Consider the following 21,533-nt stretch of genomic DNA (forward strand, 5'->3'; position numbering starts at 1 on the left):
ACCCCCCAAAGGTCCCCTTTTGCACTGGAGTTCTGTGGTTCCAATTCTCTTGCTTTTGCACAGCCGAGCAGGCTAGGATGCGGCTTTGATCTACGCAAACTGGATCCTGTCTTAGCACCAGCCACCTCCCACCCACTCACATGGATTCTAGGCTTTCTTTTTTGCCGGAGTAATATTTTTCTCATGTTTATTTTTAAAAGGTCTGCATCTGTGGTGACCGTCTCCCATTTGGAAAATTAACTGCTTACAGATGTTGCGTGTGGCACAGCATTCTCCCAGGCAGTGAAACCACTGGGGTTTGGATATGATTTCAAAAGGAAGAGGAGGGAAGAAAAGCTGCATGTCTCTGATGTAGGTGTCAAGCTTCTTGACCTTCTATAAAATGCCAGAATGAGATTTACTTTTAGAAATTGAAGGGTGGAGAATTTCTTAAGGTTTGAGAGCCCAAGTGTTAAAAAGCTCTCATTGAAACGGTCATTTGTGGGATGTTTGTGGCTGTGGCTGCAGAGGGGGGATGGTGGCTGCCCGGCTGGGGTTGAGCTAGCTCCTTCTCCCCTGCACACAGAGCACAGGGTTCAGCCTTCACTGCCCCCCCTCCACCACCCCACGGTTGTGGTCAGCTCTGGCCAGTCCAGGCAGTGAATCTCCTTTGGGTCCAGGGTGGCTCTCTGAGTTTAGGTAAAGGGCCTCCCAGTCCAGAGCAGAACCCGTAGATCCTTCCGACCCTGGGGTCCTGAGTCTGCTCATTGGCTCTCCACCCTTTGCCATCCTCCCCCCTCGACTCCCCTTTCTTGGTTTCTACCCTCCCTAGGAACTTCCTCCTTGAGGCCTGCATCCCCAGGCATCATCCCAGCTCTTCCTCCCCACACACAACAGAAAACCAGTCCAGGCCTAAAAAGACATCTTGTGAGTTCCCAAGGGACCCCATACAAAGCATGTTTCTGTTTTCTTATTCACTGGCCACCCCCAACTCCCTCCTCAGCAATTTCCATATCCAAGCTCAAAAATAGGAACTAAGGAGTAGGGGTCCGCAGCTAACTCTTTGTGTGAGTGCTTATGGTGTGTGTGTTATGTGTGCATGATGTGTTTGTGGTGAGTGTGGTGTGTATAGGCAGGGTATGGGGTGTGTGTGTGTGTATGTGGTAGGTGGAATGTGTGTGTGGTATCTGTATATGGTGTGTGTTGTGTATGCGTGGTGTTTGTGTATAGTGTGTATGGGCAGGGTAAGGGTGCGTGTGTGCATGTGGTGGGTGGAGTGTGTGTGCGGTGTCTGTAAACAGAGAGTGTGTTGTGTGTTCATGGTGTGTGTATGGCGAGTGTGGTGTCTACAGGTAGGGTATGGCATGTGTGTCTGGGCGTGGTTGTGCATGTGTGGTGGAATTTGTGGCTGTGGAGCAGATAGCGGGGTGGCATCTTTCCTCAGCTGGTTCTCACCCTGGGCCAGACATCGGTCTTCGCCGGATGGGGACAGCTCCCTTTTTGCTGTCCTTCCATTTCCTTCTCCCGGTTCAGTAATTTCTCTGCTCTCCGTTTCTTCCCAGGCAGGCAAATTCCTGCTGCCTCTGCCTGTGAGAGGGACTCAGAACAAGTGAGAGTGTGAGCAGGAGAGACTCTTCGAGACTGTCTGTAAGTGACCATGAATCTGACCCCTGTAAATCTGAGAAGATTGAGGCCCGCTCTGTACAGTCTGTTTGAATAGCAGTTTTATGCTAGTTCCAAATCACTAGATTTAAACCTTGTGGTCATATGATTTTATAGTCTTGGTAAGATTTTCTTTTTGAAGGAGACACTCAAAAACGAGAGGGGGAGTACATGTAATATTCAGTGTAGGCAGTTGGATGTGTGTTTAGAATATGGAGGTTTAGAAGACAAAACTCGGACTAAATACAATTTTTTTAAAAGGAGGGAAATTAACAGGCAGAAAGTTATGTCTCTTGTTTAAAATCCTCTAAAATAAATATGGGAGGAGTAAATTGAGCCTAAGGTGAATTTATGATTGTGGACAGTATTTCCTCTTGGAACATGATAACCTATTAAAAAAAACAGTACACAAGAACAGCAATTCAGGAGGAAATATTGATAAGTTGTACTCAAATTGTTTTTTTACACTTACAATAAGGAGAAATATAATTTAATCTTTTTCAAAGAAACAACACGAAAATTTATAACCCATGTCTATCATTTGGAGGAGCGATGTCTGGTACTAAGTGAGGGGAACAGAGAGAAGGAGAAAGGAGACCAACAATGGACAAAGGCCATGGATGGACAATAGGACCATATGGATTAGGGCTTCCTTCAGTAGTTAGAGGAACACGGGGAAAACTGTGTGCAATACTGCTCCTGGTGTCTGGGGTTTGCATGTTAACGTATCGGAGAACATTCTTTACCTAGTGTCCTTTCATCATAAAATATCCAACAAAAGATCTCCTTTTAGGCTCTAAATGTGGGGCAAAATGAAGAAATTGATAATTTCTTCCCAGATCATCACACAGAAAGAATCTCTTCATATTGGGTGACCATTCTCAAGACTTTGAAGGGCTTCTTTGGTTGAAAATCATTATAATCTTGATGAGGGAAACTGGTCAGACTACCTAGAGCTTGTAACATGTCCAAGTCCCTCACAGATGACAGGCACAGAACAGGACCCACAGCTTATGCAAACGTGAAACCTCTTGTTTTTTGGGGCATCATCTGTTTTCTAGTTTATTTGTACCTGGTCCACATGATGCTAAACAACTGGCTTGACTGGTTTTTGTTTCACTAAATGGGTGAGACTGACCTATTTGGTGGCCTATGGAGACAGATCCCAGCACTGGGACCCGTGGCTTGCTGGGGGAATAAGGCTCCCTTGTCATGGAGGCAAGTTTGAGTGTTCCTGTATGTTTAAGGTATTTTGATATGGCAAACCTGTAAGGATATGTTTTCAGTTGTTTCAGAGTAGGTCTGGAAAAAACAACAACCAGCCTCACCACACCCAGACTGGAGGCACTAGAAACAGGAGTTTAGTGACAGGTCCCAGAAGGGCATGGGATTTTGGAGGGTGCTGATGTGTTTGATGCCAACCCCATGGTTGTGGGTAGTGGCTGCAGAGGGCAGGGGCCGTGAGAGAAACCAGATACCAAGGCAGGGTGAGGAGCTGGCATCTAGGCCAGTTTGAGCGCCAGTCTACAGAGGTCATGCAGACATTGGTGGACTACATCAGAAATATGGTGCCAGTTAACTTGGTATAATTCTGCTGTCATTTCCAATGTGTGGGTCCTTTTCCCCACACCACCAATTCTCCAGCACCAGCTGGATGTCTTACCATTCAACTCAATTCTGACACTCTCTACCTGGAGAGAGTGTCAGATCTCACAGGTTAAGGGCTCAGTCCTACAGGACTACCTCCTACTCCCCCACTTCAGATACCAATTGCAGGTCCAGGTTGTCACCTGTACTTCTGACTAGTTATTGGTCCCAACCCTTGCTTGGATTCGGTTAATTTGCTAGAGTGGCTCACAGAACTCAGAGAAAGATCCTACTTATTAGATTACCAGTTATTATAAAAGAGTTTAAGTCACGAACAGTCAGATGGAAGAGATGCCTAGGGCAAGGCATGTGGGAAGACATACAGAGCTTCCATGTCTTCTCTGAGCATAACACTCTTCCCCAATCTCTACATGCTCACCAACCCAGAAGCTCTCCGAACCGTGTCATTTTGGGTTTTTATGGAGGCCTCATTACATAGGCATGATTGATTAAATCATTTGACCATTGGTGATTGAACTCAATCTCCAGCCCCCTTCTCTCCCTGGGGATTAAGAGGGTGGGAGTGAAGTTTCTAACGCTCCAATCACTTGTTTGGTTCCCATGGCAGCCAGCCCCCATCCTTAGCTGCTTTCCAAAAGTCGCCTTATTAACATAAACTCTGGTGTGGTTGAAAGGGGTTAGTGATGAATATCAAAGCAGCTTTATTGGTCTTATCATTTAGGAAGTTCCAAGGGTTTTAGGAGCTCTGTGTCAGGAATGACGACAAAGACAAAATACATATTTCTTATTATAAATCACAATGTCACACTCAGGTTCCTACACATGCAAATATAACATTTTATTTGCATGGCACGTTTAACCCTGAGTCTAGATGTTGACAGATGCTTGATGCTGAATTTTACAGTTGCTACAGTTCTGAGACAAGCTGGTCCAATAAATTTGCTAGTTACAAATGACTGACTTTGTCATGCAAATTAAAAGTGCCTTAATACACTCTGTCCTCCCCCAATAAATTGTTTGGTTTGGAGAATTGCCTGTGATGTATATCATGTCTTAAGCTTGAAGAAAGAGGTTTAATGTTTTTATTAATGTAAAATAATGTTGTTCCTAAACATGTAGCCAAATGTTAGATAATGAAAAGAGTAGCTATGGAGTGCTTACTATGTGCCAGGAACTTTATATGTGTCATTGCATTTATGACCCACAACAATGCTGTGAGGAAGGTATTATTACTCCTGTATTACAGAGGAGAAAATTAAGGTTCAGAAAGCACAAGTAACTTGACTTCAGGCCGTACGACTTGTGTCAGAGCTGGAACGCCCACCCAGGCTGCAGGACTATAGAGTTCCAGCAATTAGCCAGCCCCCTCTGCTATACATTGCTTTCAAATATTAAAAAAAAAAAATTTGGTTTGAAGAGTTGTCACATTGTTAGCTGTCTGGGTATCCGCCTGGGTGTGTTGCTTGGGCTAGTGCCATTAGGCAGAAATGCCAGAGGACAACCTTGGTAAAGTGGCAATTTCTTGAATATCGAAGAGTGAGTCTTCTCCAGGCAAAGTGAACAGGGCGGAGGGAGTCAGGCCCAGGATAGGGGAGGATTTGGGGGTGGCTCCATAGACTCCCCGAGGGGTGTCTTGAAGCATGCCGTGGTGGGGTGTGGCAGGATGAAGCTCAGATAGGGGCTCTCTGGGGCTCAGTAGCAAGTGCCTTTCTTGTGGAGGAGGTGGAGACCACTGGAGTCCTGCATGTTACAAATACACAGAAAGATGTCAGTCGGGTGTGGCTCCCAGTACTTGCAGGTGTGACCTGCAACTGCAGACTTTCACTCTCTGACACCATTCAGGATCCAGCAAGTGCTTCTCCATTTCTCCCTAATGGCATATCCTTGGAAGGTGTAGGGGCTGTGTTGCCACCACTACCAGAGAAGGATGCTGCTTTGAAGTACAAGGAGGACTTTGGTGACAGAGCCCTTAGGGAGGGAAAAAACTGACTAACTTGTGAAAACATTCATCTCACATAGCATAAATGCTAGCAATTCTTACCAAATATAAGTTTCCAGAAGTGCTAAGTATCCATTTTCTTGCTTCTCTTCAATTTTCAATTTCTGCTGTTGGAGGCATTCAGGAATTAGTAGGATATTGTTATTTGCAACAATTGCGAATATCCAGTGACTGAGGAACATTTTGTGACACTAAACAATTCATATCAATCTTAGATTTGTATATATGTACATCCGAATGTAATATGTGTGAGGCATACGCCCATTCTGTGTATTAGCAAGCAACCAGATAGATTTTGGATGCTAGAATTGTAATGCTTTATTATATTATAAAGGATGTTTTAGTCTATAAAAATGCTAAATATAATCAAATTATATTTTCAGAAAATCAAATTAAAATGTCGCCATTATTTAAATTTTATATTCATTAATTATAATTTGTATTTTGCCACAATTTTAAAAGTTATTTTGAATATTAAAAATATTAACATAAATTTAAACTGTGTGAACAAAATTTTATTTTTTTTGTTTTTTTACATTTTTGATAAAATATATTCAGCTTAGGCAAATTGTGAATAGAATCACATTTTATATGAATCTTTTCATCGCTGAGAATGAATACAAGTCAAGACTGTGATAAAAATATAAAATAGGAGAGTAAAACTCAGAAGCTGAAAAGAAACAGAAAATTGTCAAAGGGGTGATCTGCTTAAATCTTTAAAAACTGCAGAGATAATAAAAGCAAGTAGGCTTTTGTTAGACCATCCCATATAAAATTTTTACACAGGACCTTACAAATTATTTACTTATTGAAGATTTAATTAGTGGTCAAAACAATGAGAATGTAAAAATAATTAATCATGTCGAATTCACAACTTAGAAGCCACAGATGCAGCTTTTGACTGCCTAGGAGACACAAAGAAAATTACATTGATAAAATTAGCCTTGTGGGAAGAGAATGATGAAACAGAAAACTCGGGAGTTTCACTGTGCTTGTGGGAGCCTGGGTCTGATAAATGGCCCATCATACCCTTCTCACAACAGGAGAATATTTCCTTAAAACACAGTCCCTTGCAAACGAATGATTATAAATCTTGGATGAACATGGCAGAAAATTTAATATTTCATTTTATACCAAAATTCTTCCTGCTGGAGAAAGAACTTGTAGAAACTGGATTTTATATACTAAGTTCAAAGACAGTATTTTGTTAATTCTGTATCAAGTACAACCAATCTTGAAGGTCAGTTTTGTCTAAAGAGGGTATTTATGGCCAGAAAGGGAAGTCACTTGTATACACACAAAAAAGCACACAATTAATTGTTGGAGGAAAAAAATGGGTGAATAAGCATCAAACAATTAATAGTAATTCAACAAAGACAAGGAAACACCAATACAGAACATTGGCATGATATTCTTAAAAGAAAAATGTTATGTGTCTAATATTTAGCCAAACAAAACGATGCTTTTCATGGTACTAGTAGTGCAGTCTTTACAGAAAACAGTGGAAAGTTATCTGGGTTTTATAAAAATGATTTACAAATTGCTGCTAGATGTTGTTTAAGGATACAAAGTTAATATAAGTAGTAACTAAGCCTTAGAGACCTACTGCACAGTGTAGTGAATATAGACAACAATATTGTATTATAATCATCAAACTTGCTGAGACTAGAACTTAAGTGATTCCAATTACTAAAAAGAAAAGATAATTATGTAATGTGATAGAGGTGCTAATTATCATGACAATGGCAACCACATTACAATATATAAATGTATCAAATTAACCTGTTGTACACCTTAAAATCATACAATGTTATATGACAAATATATTTCAGTGAAAAAATTTTGCTGCTAGGATGATCAAACATGAGAGAGAGATTAAAAAAAAACCTGAAATGATCGTTATTGAGGATGGACGATTAAAAAGAGGTTATTAAATTCATGGATAATAAAATGATAAAAATATACATAACATTTAAAAAGCAAATATTACTCAATTCAGCCAGATTGTAGCAGAGTCAAAAGTCATGTTGAATGACTTAGATTTATGATGGTTATTGTTAAACTATCAGAAGAAAACAAGAAACTTGAAATTAATGAGTATTTTATTGGATTCATACCTGTTGTGAAAACACCTTTTATCTTAACTGAAGACACAGTTTTAAATTTTAGCCACTGATTTAAAAGATTGTTGAGGGTAAGCCTATGACAATGATGCTACCATGATTGTTAAAGAAAAAGATATACAATCCAGAAGTTTGACTGAAAATACAGAAGCATTCTCTGAACTGTGGTTTGAATTTTAACAAGGACATGCATAGCTTCGGCTGTGCTGATAGCAATGGCAGTTGCTTGGACAATTCAAAGATTATATACGTTGTTTTCAACATAGTATATTGTTATTGCCCAAAGGTGGAACATTTTGATGAAATACATACCAGATCTGACTTGACAAACACTCTTACCTCTACAATGGGAATTCCAATGAAATGCTGTTAAAGCAATTAGATTCAATTTAGACAAGATATGAAATACATTAGTGGACTTCAACAAAACAATAGAAGATCCTCAAAAAAAAAAAGCGCAAATCTGGTCTTTGGCAGAAACTGAAATAAATTTTGAATTCTCACCATCTGATTATTTGTGATGAAATCTTGCTAGCCGTAAATGTTAGCAAAGGTTTACAAAAACAACCCAAAACAACCAAATACTGAACTGTTTTAAGTTTGGTTATTTTACTTTTAAAGAGATTCTAAAAATGTACAGTATTTAAACATTTAGAGAAAATTATTATTCTAAATTTTAAAAAGCTGCATAATAAATATGCAACAAGAGCACAATTTCAGTAAAATACAAGGAAATTCGAACAATGAAACAAAAACATTTGCATGACTATAAAGAAGGACTCATATCTGTACAATCTGGAAGCTGGTTTCTGTAGACTGTTTTCTGGCCACTCTAGGTGAAGGTATTGTCTTAATCAGAGAAATTGAACAAATAAACTAACACATTGCTATTTTCAGTTTTCTTTATAATAACCCAGTCAAGAAAAACTTAAAAGAAAAAGAACTTATGAAATGGTGTATAGATTTAGATGTTGTTTTAAAAGAAGCTAAAAAATCACCGTATAAGTGATAGCAATTTGTGTAACGAAAGTAAAATATTTTATATTTCCAGTGAACACTAATTTACCCTGTGTGACCCCATTACAATGTTTGAGCTTGGTATGTAAAATTCATGGTTCATTTCCGATCTAAGTATTGCTTTAAGAATTTTATTGGCAATTTTTTTTTTAAAGATTGGCCCTGAGCTAACATCTATTGTCAATGTTTTTTTTTCTTCTTCTCTCCAAAGTCCCCCAGTACATAGTTGTATATTCTAGTTGTAGGTCCTTTTAGTTGTACTATGTGGGACGCTGCCTCAGCATGGCTTGATGAGTGGTGCTATGTCCGTGCCTGGGATCCGAACTGGCGAAACTCTGGGCCACCAAAGCAGAGAGCATGAACTTAACCACTTTGCCATGGGGCCGGCCCTTTATGGACAATTCTAATGGTCCTTATCTTAACAGAGTGTTTCCCTAAATTGAAATTGCCTTGTTTGGCATCACTGTGAAAAATTTTGATTATAGCAACACAGTGATTTGCTGAAATAAAGGATAAGAAATGTAGATTTTATGGAATAAATGTATAATAAATAGTTAATTATGGTGTATCTTTATTGTATCAACCTCCTAAACATCATCAGCTCATCAAGATGTGCAACCAGACATGTGCAAACAGTTGTCTTAGATATGTTGTTAACTTTGACTCATACAAAAACCATAGCTTTGCACACAGTTTTCAATTTTGATGTTACAAAAGTTATATGCATCAAAGAAGGAGGAAAGGATGTACTGTATTTAACAGTTTTTAACTTGGTTTGTAACTTTTATGTGTGTAGACATGTGGTGTCTTGGGTGGGCTTCAGTGCTGGGCTGACTTCCAGCTGGATGTGCACGTCGCTTGCAGGAAGAGGTTTGGGAGCCAGCATCTGCTGGGAAGATTAGGAAATGAATCTGGGGTTGAACTGAGAATTCTACATCTGAAGGTAGTGTAAACCCAACCCTCCTTTCTGCTAAGAGAGCAGTTCTTAACCTCTAGTGCCTATTAGAATCATCAAGGAAGTTTTCAAAATGCTGATGCCCCACTCTCAAGAGCTTCTGATTTAGTGGTCTAGGTTGAGGCCTGAATATCAGCATTTTAAAAGCTCCCCAGGAGATTTTAACGTGCAGTCAGGGTTGAGCACAGCTCTCAGTGGCTTGGCTAGCAAACAACAACCCGACAGTGTTGAATGAGTTTTGCAGCCAGGTCACCCTATGGCCAAATTTTGATTACGTTATGTCAGGCCTTGGTCAAGCTGAGGTTGGACAGGGTTGGAACAAGAGGCTGTCATTAATAGAGAAACAGCAAGTCAGCCTCAGTTTCATTCCTTCAACTGACATTTTTTTCTGCTTCTATAATAGTTTAGGAACTGAGGATACATAAAGGAATAAAACATTAATTCCAAAGTGGGGAACAGATGTGCAAACAAAATAAAGTATTACAAATACTGTGGTAAAAGTATATATAGGGCAGAGTAGGGCTGCTATTCCATATAGGAAGGAAGGATGGATGAAGGGGCTCTAAACTGAGTCTTGAAAGACGTGGGGCCATCAGGGGTTGTTGGGGTGGAGGACCAGATGTCTGTAGGGAGACGCCTTGAATCGGGCAGGATGGGAATCTCAGGTGTGTCGAGAACAGGAGTGGGTTTGTGAGGAAACAGTAATGTGGGAAGGCATTGCTAGAATGATTGGCTGACTTCTTGTTCTGGAACAGACACTGGGTGCATCCTCTGAGCGCTATCTTAGAACATCTTCAGGCTGGAGTTATGGGGGCTTTCTAAGAGGTCTGAGGGTAAGGGGAGGGAATCTATTTCCAGATCCTTTACTTCCACATGTGTTTTTCCTAAGATTTCTCTGCTGAAAAGCAGGTGACTGAACCATTCTCTCAACAGCTTCAAGCTTTTTCTCCTCCCCCATAATCACCTTCCACACTTTCCACAGGCAAGCAGCGCTCTTCGTCTCCCAGCGATGGGCTGCCCAGGGTGTAACCTCAGAGGCACCAAATAAAGTGATGATTTGAAACATCAGTTCCGGGGACCTCCTTTAACGACTAATCAAAGAACCACAAATCTGCCTCTGGTTTTGACACATTTCTCTTAAAACGTAGTGTTAGACAAGGGCGTTTTGGCCCGTTTTGTGATGTTTTGGATCCTAATATATTGTAGAGTGGAGAAGTTGGAGTGAAGGCAAAATTCCTTAATGATGGATCTTGCCGGTTTCATCCCCAGATGGCCATCAAAGAATGAATCTCCGTTGAGGGAGAATTCCAGAAGAGAGAGGCAAAGAGAGCGTGTAAGAAATACCGAATGCTAAAATGGCTATTTTCAAACGTTTAACATAAGCACTTCCTTTCAGCTATTCTCGTATACCCATTCTGGGATGCCTCATCAGCTAGAAGAAAAAGCACGTTTAACCAGTGGAAGCAATTAGTGACACCAATTCTTTTCATCTTTTCTGGGACTACCAAATTATTCAAGATATATTTGAAAAAATATGTGGATAAAATGTGTGATTTATTTCAGAATGTTCTGAGTTAGTCAATAAAGTGCTTAAAATCTATATTATCAAATCAAATCATGAATTGATTACACCTTTGCTTATCTTATTTCATCTTAATAAATATTTGATATTTTCTATTATCTACTAATAAAAATACAAAGTTATATACCAGCTGCTGAACTGATTAGTTTTCTTTTTTAGCAGTATATACTTTTCTCTGTCATTTAATGGATAGGAAAAGTTAGATCATGATGTTTAATAAATTATTTAATAAATTATTTCTGATTTTTAAATGTGGAATTTTATTTATTTTTTCCCAAAAGCTGAACACCAGAGTTTGAAAACACACACATACTGAGGGAATACTGTTATTTTGATCATCCTTCTTCCTTCATAAAAAACTTATAATTTTTGCTTCCTATTGCTTTCTTCTATTATAAATTAAGAAAACAGAAATAGCACATTGATTTATCATCTTGTTTTACAACTTTTAAAACCAAGGATAATTAATTACATAGATCTACATCACTTTGGTATTGACTTGGCTTTTATTCATGTAAATCAAATGAGCTCAATCTATGGGTCCAAAGTTTTGGCAAAAACATAAAAGGAACACAATGAGATTGAATATTTTGTCAAAAAATATTGCATTGGTAAAAATATACTGAGATTACCATTGTTTCAGTTTTTTCTAATACTTTTAGTATTTTGGCTTAAACAAAGTGGTCCTAAGGGAATGAGTGAAAGGTATACTTGTTAGCGATTTGAGGAGTCCTGGAAAACATTTTTGGTGTAGTTTTCAGAAAATGAAAAAGCAAATGACTGTTGCAAGGTTGCTGGTTTCTAATTCTTTACTTTCAGTTATACTGAAGAAGTTATTTGAATTGTCATCTGTTGACGTTAAAACTGCTTTTGGGAGACTATCACTGTGATCCTCGGCACGTAGCTTAAGAGTAGTTCAAAGAAGTAAGTGACATTCTAGTAAACTCCTAGTTCTAGCCACCCCCTTATATGGACAAGTTCTCAGTGCTTGCTTCTATTAAAATGAAAAACAAACAGAATTGATTCTGAAATTCTATCTTTGTGGCAGTGGACACATGGGTTAACTGGAAAATTGAGTCATTTTTATTAAGAAATCCACTTGTAATGAAATTTTACTTTTTATGTAATGTATTAATGTTTTGATTAATTGTGTATGAAATAATAATATAGTGACAACTCAATTGAGAAAGATTTTGTACATTTAGCCTGAGAGTCAGAAGAAATCCTTTTAAAAATTAAATTTAAATTAGATATTTGTTGCGAGAAGCATGATGCAGTGCTGAGTAGGACTTTCAATGATAAAAATATCACATTGGGTAAAATTCTCTGGGGGGGAGTAATAGAAATACAAATTCAAGCAGAAAAAGAAATGATAACGTTTCTGTCTGTTGAATACTGTCTTGTTCATGCAATTTTAAAAAGTTTTAAAAAGTTATTTAAAAATTATATATAGTAAAACTAATTATTTGCGGTGTATAATTTTAAGAGTTTTGTTAAATATATAGTCATTTAATCATCACCACAATAAAAGTATAGAACAAACCCATCATTCCCCACCCCATTACCTTCTTCTTTTTTTTTTTGTGAGGAAGATTGGCCCTGAGCTAACATCTATGCCAATCTTCCTCTTTTTGCTTGAGGAAGATTGTTGCTGAGCTGACATCTGTGCCAATCTTCCTCTATTTTATGTGGGGTGCCACCACAGTGCGGCTTGACAGTGGTGTTAGGTCCGCGCCTGGGATCCAGGCCTGTGAACCCCAGGCTGACGGAAGTGGAGAGCGTGAGCTTAACCGCTATGCTACAGGGCCGACCCCAACCCATTCCCTTCTTTGCCCCTTTGTAGATAACCCTTCTGCTAAGCTCCCACCCTTGGCAACTACTGATCTGTTCTGAATTGCTATAGTTTTACCTTTTCCAGGATGTCACACAAATGGACTCACACACTCTGTATCCTTTCAGGTCTGGCTTCTTTCACCCAGCACCGTGCCCAGGAGACTTGTCATGTAGTGTGTTTCAGCAGTACGTTCCTGTTCATTGCTGAGTTGCAGGCTGAGCTGTAGGCTGAGTATGGTTGGCCCTGGAGATCGATGGGATGACTGCTGCAATTGCATTTTCTACGTGTTTTGGGACATTCCCTTTTCCCAGTATTTTGGCTCGGAATATTTAATTCTGAGAAGTACAAGAAAGGAGCAGGTATAGCAAATGGCCTGGGTGTAAAACCCTGACCCATCACTTATTATCTTGAGGCCTTAGGCAAGTTCATTAACCTCTCTGGGTCTTGTCGCCTCATCTGTAAAATGGGGATAATAGTACTCACTGCAGTGGGTTTCCTGTGGTACCTGATGGGGGCACTTTCATCTTGTGTGTTTTTAGGTTGGATGCTGCTTGAAGGCTAGGACTTTGCATCGCCAGTGACCAGCACAGTACTGGACTTCACAAGTGCTGCTGCTCAACAAATAGCTGCTGACTACAAGTGACAAGAGGGAAGCAGGAGGTTTTAGTGGATTATTGGGTCAGACAGACCCGAGTTCAAATCTGAGTTCAAATTCACTGTTTACTAATTGGGCAAGTTACTTAATTTCCTCCACTCCACTTTCCTTGTCTGTAAAGTGGGGACGATTAGAGAGCATGCCTTATAGGTTTTTGCCAAGATTAAGAGAGGAATGCACCTTTGGTATACAATTGAGAAAGCATAGCTGCGATGGCTGTAGGTAGGCATGAGGGAGAGCACTGAATGTGGGGTCAGGTAGCCTGTGCCCAAGTTCCCTGATCAGATACATTACCAGCCCTCTGATCTTGGAAAGTCATCTAAACCTAACCTTTCTGAGTCTTGTTTTCTTATCCTTCACCTAGCGCTGTTGATGCTCCATTCCTCAGGACTGTTGCATAGTCCGGATGAGGTGATATATAGGAAACTCTGACATCCATGAAGCACTAACCGAATATAAAGAATTATTATACTCTGACCACTGTGGCCTCCGTGGGATGTCAGAACCCTCCATAAGGGGCCCTGAGGGTTCAAATTCCTTTCCTTGCAGGAAAGTGTCTTTTCATGAGGGTCTGCTGCCCTCTGGTGGGTGTTATCACTGCATTGTAAAGAATTTTCCTGGAAAAGATTAGCCAGCGTGGCTCAGGGTCTCCAGTGAAGCTAAAACTCTGGCTTTCTCCCTGGCGCCTCCCAGCCCCCAGCCCCTGGGATCTGAGGCTGCAGAGTTGCTTTCGGGGCTGGACGCCACAGCACATCTGGGAGTGTCAGCCATGAGTGGCCTGTCCTTGGCCTATCTTCTAGCCCTCTAGGGCAGTGGTTCTCGCAAGTGTGGTCTCTGACCACAACGTCAGCATCACCTAGGTGTTTGTTAGAAATGCAAGCTCTCAGGCTCTCCCCAGACCTATTGGATCAGAAACTCTGGGGGTGGGCCAAGCAGTTTGCTTGAGCAAGTCCTCCGGGCTGACACGCACTGAAGTTTGAGAACCACTGTTCTAGGGCCTCTTCCCAGGAGCTGAAATTTTCTCCATCCTTAGCCTCAGGCTGAGTTTTGGCTGCCCACGCTTCTCTCCTCTCCCTGAGAAGAAAACTGGGAGAATATTGCACCCTCTACTTGGAGGTGTGCCCACACTTACCCTGGAATCATGTTGGGGTTGGGGGTGGGGACGTCCCAGGGACTCCAGGACTCAGAACTGGAAGGGAGGGGCCAGAGAAGAGGTGGGAAGAGTGGTGACTTGGAAGTGAGCAGCCACACAACTGGCTGGCAATAAGGTCCCTGAAGCAAAGCTGGGCGGTGGGCTCTAGGAAGTGAGCTCCTGGTCATGGACGTGGCCCCTTTCATCTCCTCTCCTGCAGGAGGCCCTGTCCCACAGAGGCACACATGGCGCTTACCTCACTATTTCCAGAAGAACTTTCTGGGTATGTAGGAGCCTCTGCAATTGGGACATCATGTTTGCATGCTCTGCTTTGGTGGCCTGGGTTTGCAGGTTTGGATCCTGGGCTCAGACTCAAACCACTCATCAAGCCACGCTGTGGCGGCAACCCACATACAAAATAGAGGAAGATTGGCATGGATGTTAGCTCAGGGACAATCTTCCTCAAACAAAAAGAAGAAGATTGGCAACAGATGTTAGCTCAGGGCCAATCGTCCTCACCAAAAAAAAAAAAAAAAGAAGGAGATGCCAGGCCTTGGGCATCCCCTCCCTCCTTCCCTCTACCCCTCAGACCTGGTTTTGGGCAGCAGCAAGCTAAAGTCAGTGTCCCTGTTGGCAGGACTGGTGTGGTAGACAAATGTGGAGAGGAGCTGAGAAATGTGAACAGGAACATTTGCTTAGAAGTCCAAGCAGACAGTGCCAGCAGGCCTGCACCCACCTGGTCACCCTGGGAGGGATCATTGCTTGTCTTCCGAAAGCCCCTACCTTCTGCTGTCACAGCCAACATCCAGCACGTGTGTGGTCTCTGGGGGATGAGATGGAGACCAGAAGGCCGGGTGACACGAATGACTCCTAGTATGGAGGGAGCCAGCCTGAGGCCTGCCCTCAGGGAGAAGAGACCCTCCAGGTGAAAACTTTCTGTCCACACTTGGTCCCAGTACTTTGCCCAGCCTGCATCTCTGGATTGCAGGCATGGCTTCTGCTGCCCATGCATCACCAGTGCTGGGGCAAGGAGGACACGGGCTTCGCTTGGCCCCCAGTGCAGAGAAATCTTTCCGTAGGGGAGCCTGGGGCCTGACGGGCAGCTGGGGAGTCTTGTGGCCACATTGCTTTGCCCTCTGCAGCTGAGGGAGCCCTTGAAGGCTGGTGGCCGTGTTCCAAACGTCTCACAGCCCTGACATTCTTCTGCTTGGAGGAGGGACAACTGGTAGGTGCTGTCCTGGGGGCTGGGGACACCCATACCTCGAGCTCCTTCCAGGCCCACAGGGGTGATGTTCAGCCTTTCTGCCTCTGTGCAATTTTTTTATACAGACAGATGAACATTTATTAGTCCTTGTCCTAAATTATGAAAATGTTCCATGTCTTATTGCCAAAAATTTGAAAAAGCCAAGGGTGGAGGATGGGGACCAGAAACTCAAGATCAACTATAATCTCTCCACTCATGGATAACCAATGTCAACATTAAAAAATATTTGTTTTATTTTAAAAACGTCAGAACTGCAGAAGAGAGGCTGGCCCTGTGGCCGAGTGGTTAAGTCCTCATGCTCCGCTTCGGTGGCCCAGGGTTTTGCCGGTTTGGATCCTGGGCAGGGACCTAGCACCACTCATCAGGCCACACTGAGGTGGCATCCCACATAGCACAGTCAGAAGGACCTACAATTAGAATATACAACTATGTACTGGGGGGCTTTGGGGAGAAGAAGAAGGAAAAAAAAACTGCAGAAGATTTTAAAGAATGGTAGAATGAATACCCATACACCCTTCACTGGATCTGTCAGTTGCTACCATTTTGCCACATTTCTTTCGTATTCTGCTCTCTACACTTACTTTTTTATGTTAAACCATTCAAAAGAAAGCTGCAGAAATCATAACACTTCACTCTCAAATATTTAGTAGGCATTTTGTAAAAGTAAGGAACTTCTCCTACACAGTCACAACATCATCATCACAACTAAGAAAATTAACAATTTTAACATTTCTATATTCAAAGTTTCAAATTCCTTCAATTGTCCCCAAAATGTCTTTTGTATTGTGTGTGTTTCAAGTCTGAGGTCTAATCAAGGTTTATGCCTTGTATTGGATTGTTATGTCTTTTTAGTATCTTTTAATCTAAAATAGCACACCCTCCTTGCCTTCATAAAAATTTCATGATGTTGACTTTTTCGAAGAGTCCCACAGCTGGATTTGTCAGGTTGTTTGCTCGTGATGGGATTCAGGTTAGACGTGTTTGGCAAGAATTCTTCACTGGCGATGTTGTGTGCTTCTTGGCGCATCACATCCGGAGGCTCCCGATGTCGGCTTATATCATTGCCTTTTTGTGCTGCTTGTGCATCCCAGTTGCCCGGGGAGCCTTCTTCCAGCACAGATTTTTGGACTTCGGGCCTGGCGTTTTAGTTTCAGTGGTCTGGGGTGTGTGCAGAACATTTGCGTTATACAAAAGCTTCACGGGGATTCTGCTGGGTGGCCAGGGTTGAGCCCATGGAAACCCAGCCTTCCAGTCTCTCTTTTGTGAGTTTACACTGTCCGTCCAGACACTGAAAAGCCTCCTTCCCAAACCAACAGAACTGGGGCAGTGCTACCAAGTCCGCCTGCCTCTTCATCTCCCCAAAGAACCTCCTCAGCCCACCCTCCTCCCACCTCCTGTGGGATCCAAGGAGATCACTCGCTCCAGCCCCTTTGCCCTGAGACACAGACTCAGGGGCCTACACGGGTCTTCCCCTCACTGTGGAGTATGGATGGTGGCAGGTCTGCCTGTAGGGCTGAGGCTGGTGTCAAGGAACCTGGAAGGGAGTCTTCCTGGGCGTGGGAGGTACAACTGGCACAGCCTACCCACTGGGTTGAGAAGGAGGGAGCTAATGTAATCGGAGCCCCTGAACTTTCTTGCCATGGTTGGGAGTGACATTTCTGGAAAGATCAGACTGACTTTGAAAATAGGAATTTGGAGATACTCAACACTCCCTCTTCATATTGCAACAGATCAGCTAGTGACAATTCCTACTACCCCAACATTCGTGCACATACGCACACACACATATACACACACAGATCCACTCCTATATCCCCCACACTGAGTTTATGGCATGTTTTGACTTATAATCTCCGCTTCACTGGAGAAGATAATAAAAGTGCAAGTGAACTTGAGAGATGCCGATGTCAGCATGGAAGGAAGAGTGGAAAGAGGAGTGGGAATCTTGGCCTCCTTTTGAGCTGGTGACCAGGAGCCACGTAGAAAACAGTTTAAAAAAGGTAGTTGAGGCATGGGGAGTTGATCAAAGCGAAAAGACTTGCAGGAGCTGCCACTGAGGAGAGTTTATTCTCATGGATTGTGGGAGGGGAGACTCAATCAACTGAGTGGAAAGGCAGGGGAGTTGCTGCAGAGGATAAAGACAGAGGAAGCTGTGGAAAGGCCCTTAAATCCAGCAGGTTTGACAGTGTCCTTTAGGCCTAGAGATTAAGGTGATCAACCAAGAGTTAAAACGTGGAGGTAGTAATAAAAGGTTGATCAGTGCACAAGGCAGGGTTAGGCAGGCTACAATGGCTAGCTGTGATTGAGTCAGTCACCTCCCTGGGTACCTGTATACAGTAAGTACTTGGAGGTCACATAATCAGCAGCAGAGCACAAAGGTACTGTGAATAATTGAATGTGTGAGCAGCTGGAGGAAGCTGTGGCCCCAAGGGGCTGGGGACCCTTAGATGGAGGCAGGAGACTATTGAGCATCACAGACCAGGCTCAGCCTGGTCCCTGGAGCATCACTCTGTCCACTTTCTCTCCACTCGGAGGTTGGGGCGGGCACAGGCTGGCTGGAGCCCAACTGGGATCCTGGGGGAAGAAACCATTCCTAATCCTCCTTAGGATCAACTGTTTACCTACCCGGTGCTCCTCAACTGGGAGAAAGAAGCAGCTCGTGGGGTCAAGCTGGCTGGAGGCAGCCACATGTGGCTAGGCAAGGCGTGTGAGCCCTGAGATGCAGGGGTTGGGGAGGAAAAGGAAGACATGATCCTTTATAGCATTCCTGTAGCTCTTATCACCCCGCATCTTCCCATCTTGCCTCACATCCAAGGCTGGCTGCACAGCACCCCTGACATGCGTGGATGCCTTTGGAAATGTCAGAGCCCAACAAGAAACTTCAGAATATGCCGCCTTGTCATGTATTCACCTATATGCACTCACAAATGCACACACACCACGTATGTACAAACACATGCACATGAGTTAGGATTCAGGGCCCTGGCAGGTCCAGTTCCTGCTCTGCCACTTACTAGCTGTGTAGCCTTGGGCAAGTTGCTTTACCTCTCTGGGCTACAGATGTCTTCTCTGAGAGAGAGTGAAGTGAGGTGGTCTCTGAGATCAGAGAATGTCAGAGCTGGAAGAAAAGTTAGGAGTCATCTTCTTCCATCCCTTCATTTTTACAGATGCGCAATCAGAGACCAGAAGGAGCTCAGAAGCTGTGTCATCCACCCCTTCTTTAGACCAGTGGAGAAACTGAGGCCCAGATAGGGAAATGAAGTAAACTTTCCCTGGGGCACTTTTATTCATGGGCTCTACCCCTAGAAACCAGGAGACTGTCTGCTCAGAAATCTCTTTTCAGTCTCATTCCTTTTCAAACTTCCAAAATCAAACTGGAGAGAAAGAGAATGGTGGGTAAGCAATGGACAAAGGAGAGCACAGAGGTGAGAAAACCAGCAATGGTCACTTTGGGGTGGAATGGCAGGAGGCATGAGACTGTGTGGTTGGCTGCCCGTGGGGTTAGGAGACTACAGGAGAGAAGCCCCGTGAGTGTGTGTGTGTTGGAACATGGATTTGTTATGTATGGGTACCAAGGAGTGTAATTGTGAGGTTGTGCAAGTGGCTGATGCTGCTGTGTTTCAAATTGCTCGAGGTCGAAGCTTCAAACTTTTAAAATGGTTTTGTCAACCACTCAAAAGAATTGAGTCCACATTTTGTGTTTTTGGTGTGTTCTCAGTCTGGGCCACCTAGCTCAAGCAAGGTTTAATCTAGCGTTGTCCAGAGTGAGCTCCGTGGAGCATTATTATATTTCATGGGGTAGGGAAAAAAATGTTTGAAAATACTGGGGTTGACCAAGGCACGGAGGTTTCTTTGCCAGGTGTAAGTCTTCTTTGGGCCTTAGAGCTTTGTGGGTCTCCAGGGGAGGATGTGATGTTCAGCATCCCTCAAGCTGCTGGATCATGGATCCTTCTTTTTGGGTCTCAGCATCTTGGGAAACCAGAATTTCATAGACTGCTCTTTAGGAAACATTGTTTAAGTCCTAGGCATTTATCAAGTCATAAAGATAAAGAAAAAAAAGACTTTCTTATTTTTAGTATGAAAAACTTTACTCATGTAACTGATTTTAAGCAACATTAAAAAAGACTACATTCAAAGATGATGATTTTAAGTAAATTTAAAGACAATTCAGTATTTTTTCAATGATTTGTAACATTTGTGGTGAGACAGCATAGGATTTGCTCCTTTTGCTCTTCATTCTTCTGACTGAGCAGTCAGACGCTCCACGTCTATTCTTTCATTTGTTAACCTGGAAATTTAAAATGCATATTTAACTTAAATTCCCAAGTTAGGATGTTTATTCTTCTCCAAAACCAACTCAAGGACTTGAGAATGCTTTAACCCTACCCATTCCTCCTGACTTACCTGCCATTGCTGTTCAACATTTCAACTGTCTTATCTTTGGAAGCCTCCAAATTAGATATTATGACTATTATTTATAAATCAGTGCTTGTATAGATTTATTCGCATGTTAACGACTTTGCTTGCTTTTTTCTTTCCTTCTCGCATCTTGGACTTGAGAGTTTTCTTACTGAGGGTCTATTGATGATATGCTCTGCTCTGCTTTCTCTACAAATTTCTTTATATCACTTTATTCTTGCAGGATAGTTTTGTTTGGTATTAAATCTAGGTGGATGCTCATTATCTTCAAAGTTCAATTCCTTCATCTATTAGATGTGGATAGTAAATATCTTCCTTACTGACTTCATCAGGAGGTTCTCGGGAGGACCGTATGGCATAATGACTAAAAGCTTTAAGCAATAAATGTCAGATGTTTTGTTTGTCCTCTGACCCATGAGAAAACTTTGGAAGTTGTGTAAGACAGCATTGACTTTTTCAGCGAACAGGCTCTTTGCCAAAATGTCCTAGCATAGTGTTTCTCAACGCTGTTTTCATTATTGTCCCTTGTAAGGAGACTTAGATATTTTTTCCTACTTTTTCCTCTCCCTTCATAAAATTCAATACTACAGATATACTGTATATCTATTATGTACTGTATGTATATCTTTGCTTTATACACAAAAAGAGTAAAGATTTTTTTGCCCTCCCCCACCAAGAACCAGTTTTTGCTCCCTTCAGGGCCGTATCACCTTCACTGAGACGCAGGTCCTAGTGGCAGTAGAAAATTAGCAGCATTTTCAAATCACAGGGTTGCCCAAGCATTAAAGGATTAGGCTTTGGAATTGGGTAGAACTGGAACTGAACGCCTGCTCTGTCGTTGACTAGCTGTGTCACACTGGGCAAGTTACTTACCTTCTCTAAGCCTGTTTTAGAGCTGAAATACAGTGACAATAATCAAATGAGCACTTTAGTACCATGCCTGGAACATAGCAACTGTTCAATAAATGTTAGTTATTAACAAACGTTTCCAAAAGAGTCTGTATTCCTTCACACTTTTCTTTTGCTATTTTATTATAAAAACAACACATATATGTTTTGACATATTTAGACATTAAAGAAAAATAAGTTATCTAATTCTACCCTCTCCCTCTCTCCAGACCCAATCCCTCTCTCTGGAAGGGACCCCAGAGGAGAAAAAGACCATGGAGGTGCCTGGCTCAGTGGCCCAGTGAGAAGGAGCCCTCCCAGAGGGGCCTGAGGGGAGCCTTGGGGCTGGAGCAGCAGGCAGAGGTCCTGGCAGGCTGATTCTCAGGACAGTTATGCAGAGGCCATCACCAGGGTCC

The 21,533-nt window shown here is 42.2% G+C and overlaps 1 long non-coding RNA gene across 3 annotated transcripts in view; it reads left to right on the forward strand.

The window, feature by feature from the left end:
* The window catches only part of LOC123286325 (uncharacterized), a 44,884-nt gene extending 33,798 nt beyond the window's left edge, over positions 1-11,086 (forward strand). For 2 of the 3 annotated variants that reach the window (XR_006528620.2, XR_011504079.1), the window contains exons 2-4: positions 201-351; positions 1,542-1,626; positions 10,613-11,086. This is a non-coding gene — a long non-coding RNA (uncharacterized lncRNA). Of the gene's footprint in view, positions 1-200; positions 352-1,541; positions 1,627-10,325 lie in introns of all 3 variants that reach the window. The other variant, XR_006528619.2, reaches the window with a different exon arrangement.
* The last annotated feature ends 10,447 nt before the right edge of the window (positions 11,087-21,533 follow it).

The sequence above is a fragment of the Equus asinus genome, chromosome 6 (assembly GCF_041296235.1).
Source record: "Equus asinus isolate D_3611 breed Donkey chromosome 6, EquAss-T2T_v2, whole genome shotgun sequence".
Taxonomy (NCBI): Eukaryota; Metazoa; Chordata; class Mammalia; order Perissodactyla; family Equidae; genus Equus; species Equus asinus.